The sequence below is a fragment of the Panthera tigris genome, chromosome C2 (genome assembly GCF_018350195.1).
Source record: "Panthera tigris isolate Pti1 chromosome C2, P.tigris_Pti1_mat1.1, whole genome shotgun sequence".
Classification (NCBI taxonomy): Eukaryota; Metazoa; Chordata; class Mammalia; order Carnivora; family Felidae; genus Panthera; species Panthera tigris.
Genome location: NC_056668.1, coordinates 23,930,083 through 23,938,804, shown reverse-complemented (window position 1 = coordinate 23,938,804; position 8,722 = coordinate 23,930,083). Strand labels below are relative to the sequence as shown.

At 32.8% G+C, this 8,722-nt stretch overlaps 1 long non-coding RNA gene across 1 annotated transcript; it reads left to right on the top strand.

Moving 5' to 3' along the window:
- The first annotated feature begins 5,473 nt into the window (after positions 1-5,473).
- On the top strand, positions 5,474-8,362 carry LOC122230510. The gene is made up of 2 exons (XR_006207500.1): positions 5,474-5,941; positions 8,013-8,362. It is a non-coding gene; the product is annotated as an uncharacterized LOC122230510 (long non-coding RNA).
- The last annotated feature ends 360 nt before the right edge of the window (positions 8,363-8,722 follow it).

The following is an 8,722-nucleotide window of genomic DNA, read 5'->3' as shown; positions in this document are numbered from 1 at the left end:
AATGTGAAAAAACTAATAACCTGTACTTATTACATATTTTAAAACCAGAAGAGTTAGTGACAAGGTAAGATATAAATTTAAAAGGAAATTCATGTAAACATTTGAAAAGAAAAGGAGTCATGGTATTCATTTAACAGAGAAATTGCACTATGACACTGAGGGAGTAAATTGTTAAGGACTTTTTTTTTGGACTAGTTAAATTTTTTAATTATGCAATGCATTATGTAAAGTTCATTGGATTACAGAGGGCTGATTTATCAGGTCTCCTTTTGTAGGTATATAGATCTATGTTTTTATACTTGCATGTTCATGATGTTGAATTTATTATACCTTTATAAGTATTGCAACTTTTTAAACCAAATATTGCAATTTTTTTTTTACCTTCACCATTAGAGACACTTGAGGGAAGTAGAAGGGATGAAAGGCAGGTAAGCAGAACATCTGAACCACAGATGTAAGCTAAGTAAACCTCGATTAATTCTATGGTCAGGGTTAGTCTAGTAGTTTCCAATTCATGCCAGATGACCTTCCAACTATGTGTCCTGTGGTCTCCTCACAGTTTTTTTTTTTAATTTTTTTATTTTTTCCATGACTTTGTTTTGGTGTTCAATTGCCCTAGAATATACAACCTAAATCCTTTTGAAACTTCCAGGCCAAAATACCACAGAGTGATAAAAATATAGAGGTGCTCCTCTAGACTTTTGATCAGAAATAGAATCTGTGATTTGTAGAAAATTGAGATTCACTTTATTTTGGTGTGGTTCTGATTTGTCTATTAACCTCTACTGGTTGGTAGAACAATTTGCAATGGAATGCATGTATCTGCATGAAGATGGCCCAGAAATTTCCACAAGGCACTGGCTAATTATTAGGGCTTTCTACACAATCCCTTTCCATAGTACCAATCTTGCAGCTAGAATAGGTCTGTTGATATTAAACCCTGTGCGGACACACTTAAACTAAAAAGGAAACTTAGAATGTAAGTGGGTATCTGACAAAAAAAAACTGTTTTCCGGGTATTGGAATTTTCTTGAGCCTCCTCGTAACAATTTCCTGTAAACTGCACATGATGGTCTTATGAACCACAGTCTATAAGATCTCTTTAATCAACTAAATATACCAAGTTATGTATCATATCAAGTTTTGTAGTATATACAGCCAAGTTCCCAGTATCTCCATTTGTCTAACTGCACTTATCAAGACAGAATAAAACAGATATTAAATTTATTTTTAATTAAGGTCCATTGATCTTTTTTTTTCAAATTTTGATCAATTTTTTTTTTCAATTTCATTACATAACATTTTTAAATATTTTTTTTTATTTTAAAGACATTTAGTTTAAAAAAAAAAACTCAATATTTAGAAAGAATAACATGAGGGATACGATGGGACTCCAAATTTAGTCTTTACCAAAGGCAGTGCAGGCTTATCACATTTACACCCTCTTCTCACTTGCTCCTAGAAATACTCTAGAAACTGGGCTTTTACTATTAAGATAAATTAAAAGATTGTAAATACTCAGTAGTGCAATTACTGAATTATATGACAGTTCTATTTTTAATTTTTTGAGGGACAACCATACTGTCTTCCACAGTGGCTGCACCATTTGCATTCCCATCAATAGCACACAAGGGTTCCTTTTTCTCCACATCTTCGCCAACACTTTTTGTTTCTTACATTTTTGTTTTTGCTGCCGTTGGATGAAGTGGTCTATTGACGTCAGTTTTTTCCTGTTGATTGATGGTGTTGTTGAGCTCAACTATATCCTCAATGATTTTCTCTCTTCTGTACCTGTCCATTTCTGAGAGAGAGGCATTGTGGTCTCCAACTATGATAGTGGATTCACCTTTTTCTCCTTGCATTTCTGTTAGTTTTGGCTCATGTAGTTTGATGCTGTGTTGTTAGGTACACTCATGTTAAAGATTTTTATATCTTCTTTAGTAATTGATCTCTTTATCATTATGTAATGTAATTTATTCCTGGTAACTTTTCCTTGCTTTATAGTTTGCTGTGTCTGAAATAATACAGCTATTCCTGCTTTCCTTTGATTAGTGTTAGAATGGGATATTTTTCTCCATCCATTTACTTTTTAATCTATATGTGTCTTTATATTCAAAGTGGGTTTCTTGTAGACAACACATAGTTGAATTTTGGTTTTGATCCATTCTGACAATCTCTCACTTTTAATTAGTACACTTAGGCCATTAACACTCAAAGTAATTACTGGTATACTTGAATACCAGAAAGCATGTAGAAAGCATGATTATGAATGTGTAGTTGTAACTCAATAGTAAGTCACTGTACTTTGTTAAGATAGATAAAATGGAATCAAATGGAATGAGCTATTAAATTTTTTCAAATATCCACTGTATTTACTACTGTTTTCTGTTTGTTGCCCTTGTTCAAAGTTCCTACTTTTGTCTTCCACTCTTTGTTTAACTTTTGTGGTTTTAATTGAACACTTTATATGATTCCATTTTTTGTCCATTCTTAACATGTCACTTGTACTTTTTCTTTACTTTTTTAGTGTTGCCCCAGAGTTTGCATTATCTATACATATATATTTACAACTACGAAGTTCACTTTGAAATAACATTATCCAACTTTATAGGTGGTGTGAGTACCTTATAAGTAACAAATTAATCCTATTTCTCCTGTCTTGTATCATTGCTGTTATTCATTTCACTTATATATAATTACACATAGAATTGTACATTATATATATATATACACATATATTATGTAGCTTATGTATACATCTTGTGTGTGTATGTGTGTATATATGTATATTATACATACTAGTATGTATGTATATATACATATATATAGATAAACATATATAATCAAATATTATTTCTATTATTATTTTAGAAAACTGCTACCCATTACATCAAAGAAGAATAAGAAAAATAGATTTTATTTTACCTTTCTTATTCATTCTTCAAGGATCTGCCTTTCCTTTGTAGCTTGAACTTCCAACCTACATTGTTGTCCTTCTCTCTAAAGAACTTTTTTTAACATTTCTTTCAAGGAGAGTTTACCTGAAACAAACTCTCTTAATTTTTGTTTGTCTAAGAAAGTCTTTATTTCTTCATTTATGAAGGGTAAGTTTGCAGATTACAAAATTCTTGGTTGGTAGGCTTTTTCTCTCAAACTTTTTAAAAAAATTTTTTTAGCATTTTATTTATTTTTGAGGCAGGGAGAGACAGAGCATGAACGGGGAAGGGGCAGAGAGAGACAGAGACACAGAATCGGAAGCAGGCTCCAGGCTCTGAGCCGTCAGCCCAGAGCCCGACTCAGGGCTCGAACTCACGGACCGCGAGATGGTGACCTGAGCTGAAGTCGGATGCTTAACCGACTGAGCCACCCAGGCGCCCCTCTCTCAAACTTTTAAATATTTATTTGCTCTCTTATTTGCATGGTTTCTGAGAGATCAGATGTGATTCTTACCATTTTTCCTGGATAGTTAAGATGTTTATTTTTTCCTATGGCTTCTTTAAGGATTTTTCCTTTATTTTTAATTTTCTGTAGTTTTAAAATGTTCTACCTAAGTATAATTTTATTTATTTATTTATTTATTTATTTATTTACTGTTTATTTCTTTATTTTGACGAAGGAGATAGGGACAGAGAGAGGGAGGGACAGAAAGAGAGAGAGAGAGAGAGAGAGAGAGAGAGAGAGAGAGAGAGAATCCCAAGCAGGCACCACTGCTTGGAGTGTAGAGCCTCTATACAGGGCTTGAACTCACAATTCATGAGATTATGACCTGATCCAAATCAAGAGTCAGATGCTTAACCGACTGAACCATCCAGGTGTCCCTAGGTATAGTTTTCTTGGCATTTATTTTGCTTTGTAAATTCTGAACTTCCTGGATCAGTGGTTTGGTGTCTGATGGTAATTGGGGGAAATTCTGAGATTAGTATTTCAAATATTCTTCTTTTCCTTTCTCACTCTCTTCTAATATTCCCATTATGTGCATGTTATGCCTTTTGTCGTGTTCCACAGTCCTTGGATATTCTGTTCTAATTTTTTCTTTTTTTTCAGTCTCTGTTCTCTTTGTTTTTTAGTCGTCAAGGATTCTATTGAGATATTCTCAAGTTCAGATACTGTCTCCTCATCCATGTCCATGCTAATAATAAACCCATCAAAAGCATTCTTTTTTCTGCTACAGTTTTTGATCTCTAGGGTTTCTCTTGGCTCTTTCTTAGGATTTATATCTCCGTACTTACATTGCCCATGTGATCTTGCATGCTATCTACTTCTGCGTTAGAGCTGTTAGTATAGTAACTATTGTTGTTTTTAGCAGTCTGATCCCTCCAATATACCAGCCATGTCTATTTCTGATGTTTACTCTGTCTCTTCAAATTATGTTTATTGTCTTTTGGTATGCCTTGTAATACTTTCTTGACAGCTGGACATGATGTACTGGGTAGAAGGAAGTGCTGTAAAAAAAGCCATTAGTAATAACATGTTAAAATATGAGAGGAGGGAAATCTTCTATAGTCCTATGATTATCTCTTTGTCTTTTCATGAGCCTGGGCCTCTGGACTAGGAACTTCAAAAGTTCTTCTGAGGGATGCTCAGTAGGTGATTGTCTGACTTCAGCTCAGGTCATGACCTCACAGTTTGTGAATTCACAACCTGCATCAAGGTCTGTGCTGACAGTGCACAGCCTGCTTGGGATTCTCTCTCTCTCCCTCTGTCTCTGCTCCTTCCTTGATCTCTCTTTCAAAATAAATGAAAAAAACTTAAAAAAAAAAGTTCTTCTAAGTCTTTTCCCCTGTATGTAGGTGACACAGGATGGCTAGAGTAGGTTGGAGTGGGCTATTTTCCTGTCCACTGTGAAAGGCAATTTTGGGCCAAAGCACAATCATTTCCTTTTCAGGGAGTTAAACCAAAGTCCCACCCAATTCCTGAATTCAGCTTAAAATTCAAGATTCCTGGTGATCTTTTTATCATGCTTAGATTTAGCTACTCTTAGACTGACAGAGATGAGTGAAAGAGAAGACAGAGAGGCGTCTTATTAGCTCCCTACACACAATGATGGAGCTCAAATAAAGTAACATCAATAAGGTTTTTAAAATTCTCAGTAACAGAATGAGAAGATATAGTATGCAGCTGTCCTAACAATGTTGTACATACAATGTTTGAATCCTATGCAACCATCATTGCAAAGGCCTTCCCTGAGAAAGGGGAATGATTCTTCATTAATTTATACATCTGCTGTGGTAGTAAGGGTAATCCTTTGGATTTTTGACTGTATTATGAGAAGTTCTTCATTTACCTCTCGTGGTCATTTCTTAATTAGGTGTTGTGAAATTTGCACTTGGAGTTCGTAATCATTTGCAAATCCCTTCCTGAATATGTAAGGAAGAAATAAATTCGTGTTCTGTTACATTCAGTTAAGGCTTTTTGAGTCCAAACTGGAGATATCTTGGCCATAGATTTCTCTCACCATTTCAGTAGGGTTCTTTCTACTTTCAAACAATTTCATGTGCCAAAATATCCAAAATTATTTCCAAGACATTACTCTCAAACCTGGCGTAACATGTTTTCTCCACCCAGTCCTTCTCTCAAGTCACTGGTTAATATTTTGAAGCCATCCAGAAAAAAGAAGGAAGGGCCACTCTTTTAATCTTGTGTTTCCCTTGAGCCACTGTATTGAGCTGAGAGGTTTTATTTTCATTTGTCACTGAAAACATTAATAAATCCTACTTCTTACTCTCTGAGGTCTAAAAGAAGGCAGTGTTTTCAATCATAAAGAATGAAGAAATAAATATGCCATCCTTACTCTCTCCCAACCTCTGATTTTCTGCTTTTGCTCCCCACTGGCCAAACACATCTCAATTCGAGAGCACAAGACACCTTTGGTGCAGGGAAGCCTGCCAGGGCACACAGGATGGAGAAGAATGGAAAGTGGATTTGGAGAGGCAAACGACAGGTAACTAGCACAGTCCTTATCTCTTATGTTTTCTTACATATGGATATGGAAAACTGTTTCTGTAATTCCAGTCTAGATCCTTCTTAAACTTTGTATAATTAAAGGAACACAAGAACATTTAGCAACATACTCCTCATTAAAGTTGATACAATTTTGTAACCTTCAGTATATAATTACATTTTCTTTTAGTCCTTTTTAAATTCACTATAAACCTCATAGACATTCAAGACTTTTATAGTTTTGAAACCACAATTACAGTCACTTGACATTCTAAAAATAATACCAAACGATATATCCTAAGTGATCTGATAAGGATTTTTTTTAAAGAAAAAAAAAATGTATCTTGGTATTTCTCCCATAAAATATTGTTAATCAGTAGATATAATGTAATAAATATTAGTTACTCAACTTATAATATGTAAAAATTTTGTTGATGTTAAAATAGATCTTAAATATATAAATGTGTGTGTGTGTGTATATATATATAATATATACATATATATATAATATATACATATATAATATATATACATATATATGTATATATGTATATGTATGTATATATACATACATATACATATACATATACATATATACATATAATATAATGTATATATACATATACATATATACATATAATACAATATAATATAATATATATAATATATACATATATAATATATACATATATATGTATATATAACATACATACATATATATACTTATATATATATAACTTTTGTCTTATGTGATTTTAACTTTAATAATGGCTTCTTGGCATTTCAAGGTTGCCAAGAAAACATTTAGGAGAAACACCACTAATTCTAATAATTTTTGTATATTTTACACAATACACTACCAATTTGAAAAAAAAATGAATACATTATTATGGCTCTTATGGAGGATAGTATGAACTTATTTAGAGATTATAATAGGAGACCAAGAAATCATTAAGTATAACAAATTATTAAAATGTTTGATTCTATTGGTTCAGAAAACTCAAAAGTCCTTTGTGGGTAAAAACAAAAAATGAAAATATAAAAACTTGATGTAGGATATATCAAAACTAATGTGTATTCAGATTTTGTTTGGATTATGGAGTTGTTTGATAAAATGTATAAATAAAACTATTTTTTCCATTTTTTTAATATGAAATTTATTGTCAAATTGGTTTCCGTACAACACCCAGTGCTCATCGCAACAGGTGCCCTCAATGCCCATCACCCACTTTCCAAATACCATCATACAAATCCAACATAACTTCTTTTGAAATGAAAAGGTACATATATTTTTAGTGCCTTGCTGTTACATGTTTCTGCTTTGTTTCAAATGTCATCCAACTCTGTTAATAACAGTAAATAGATGGATGCAGAGGGATTGACTCAGAATACTTAGTGGAAGAACACTAACAGTCTTCAAAAATGTTTAACTTTATTTCAGCACTTGCTTGCCGGTATTATTTTAGCCACTTCTAATATCTTGCTGAGGATTGCTAAAAAAAAATTGTTAGCAATTTGTGAAAATGCCATCATGTTAATGCATACGGCTTTTTTTCCTGTTCACATTTTGCAAAGTAGCATACTTTATTTTTCTTTCATAGATTGCCAAAATAAAATATGTCAGAGAGTTTTCCTGTGTAAAAGCTTGGTATTATCATTTTTCCCTTGCAATTTTGTTGGTAATTCATTTTTTTTGAAAAAAGCAATAATGATAAAGTTTACTAAAGTTTTAACTTAAATGCTGGAAAGGTTTGAACAGGATTTGATGTCCCCTTGAATAAGAAATTGCAATTTTCTCTTCATACATAGTTTAAGATCTGCCTGGATATTTTTGCTTCAGGAAAAACCTTTGTAATATTTTATTATTCCCCCTATGACAGCCTTGTCAAAATGATTAGATGTCATTTTTGAGGAATATTCATTCAACAATATTCATGTAGCCATGCATTTCACAATAGTTTTGGAGAAGCCATTGCCTCACCTTTTCTTCCTAGTGCTGTAATTTAACAGATAACTTATAACTGGAACTTAGAATTCTACTATATACATAATATTTTATTTTTTCCTTTCAGTAATCTACTCTAATAAGAAAGACAAAAATAAGAAGAAAACAAGGTGACACTATGGATTTTATTGAGGAAGCAAGAAATAAAGACTCCAGAGTTTGCCTGAGAAAAGCATAAATTTAACCCCAAATACTATCCTTTCATCTTGCAGATATGTACAGTAAAACACAATTGTCAACAGGAGTATCCTGGAAAGTAAAGTTAAACACACACATACAAACACACACACACACACACACACACACACACAGTCCTGAGTTATCAAAGATAAAAATCAATTTCGATCACCACGTTCTAGGAATAAAGCCCAGAAATTCAACACAAACTGCTTGAAATAAAAAAAGAGACTGTTGTCAGTCAGTGAAAGAATTGTCAGATTTGTCTGGGCTTTGGACATGTATCTTGGTTATAGATATGTGCCATTGGTTATAGATAGTGCCATTTTTAAATATGGTTGTGTCCAGTAATTCTGTTTCAGGCTACGTAAAAGTCATGTAAGGCTAATTTTTTTTTAAACAAAGTGAAGAGTCTAAGAAGGCTTAACTTTGCAGCAATTTAATTGTTCAGATATTCACAACTCTTGTGATGCTGAAATCTGACCACAGGGCACTGAATATCTCTTACTACCTCTGTATCTCATGTACCAAATTAAATGATTTAGAATATACTTAACAAAATTTTCAGAGAAAATGTGGCCTAGAGAAAGAAATACTTGA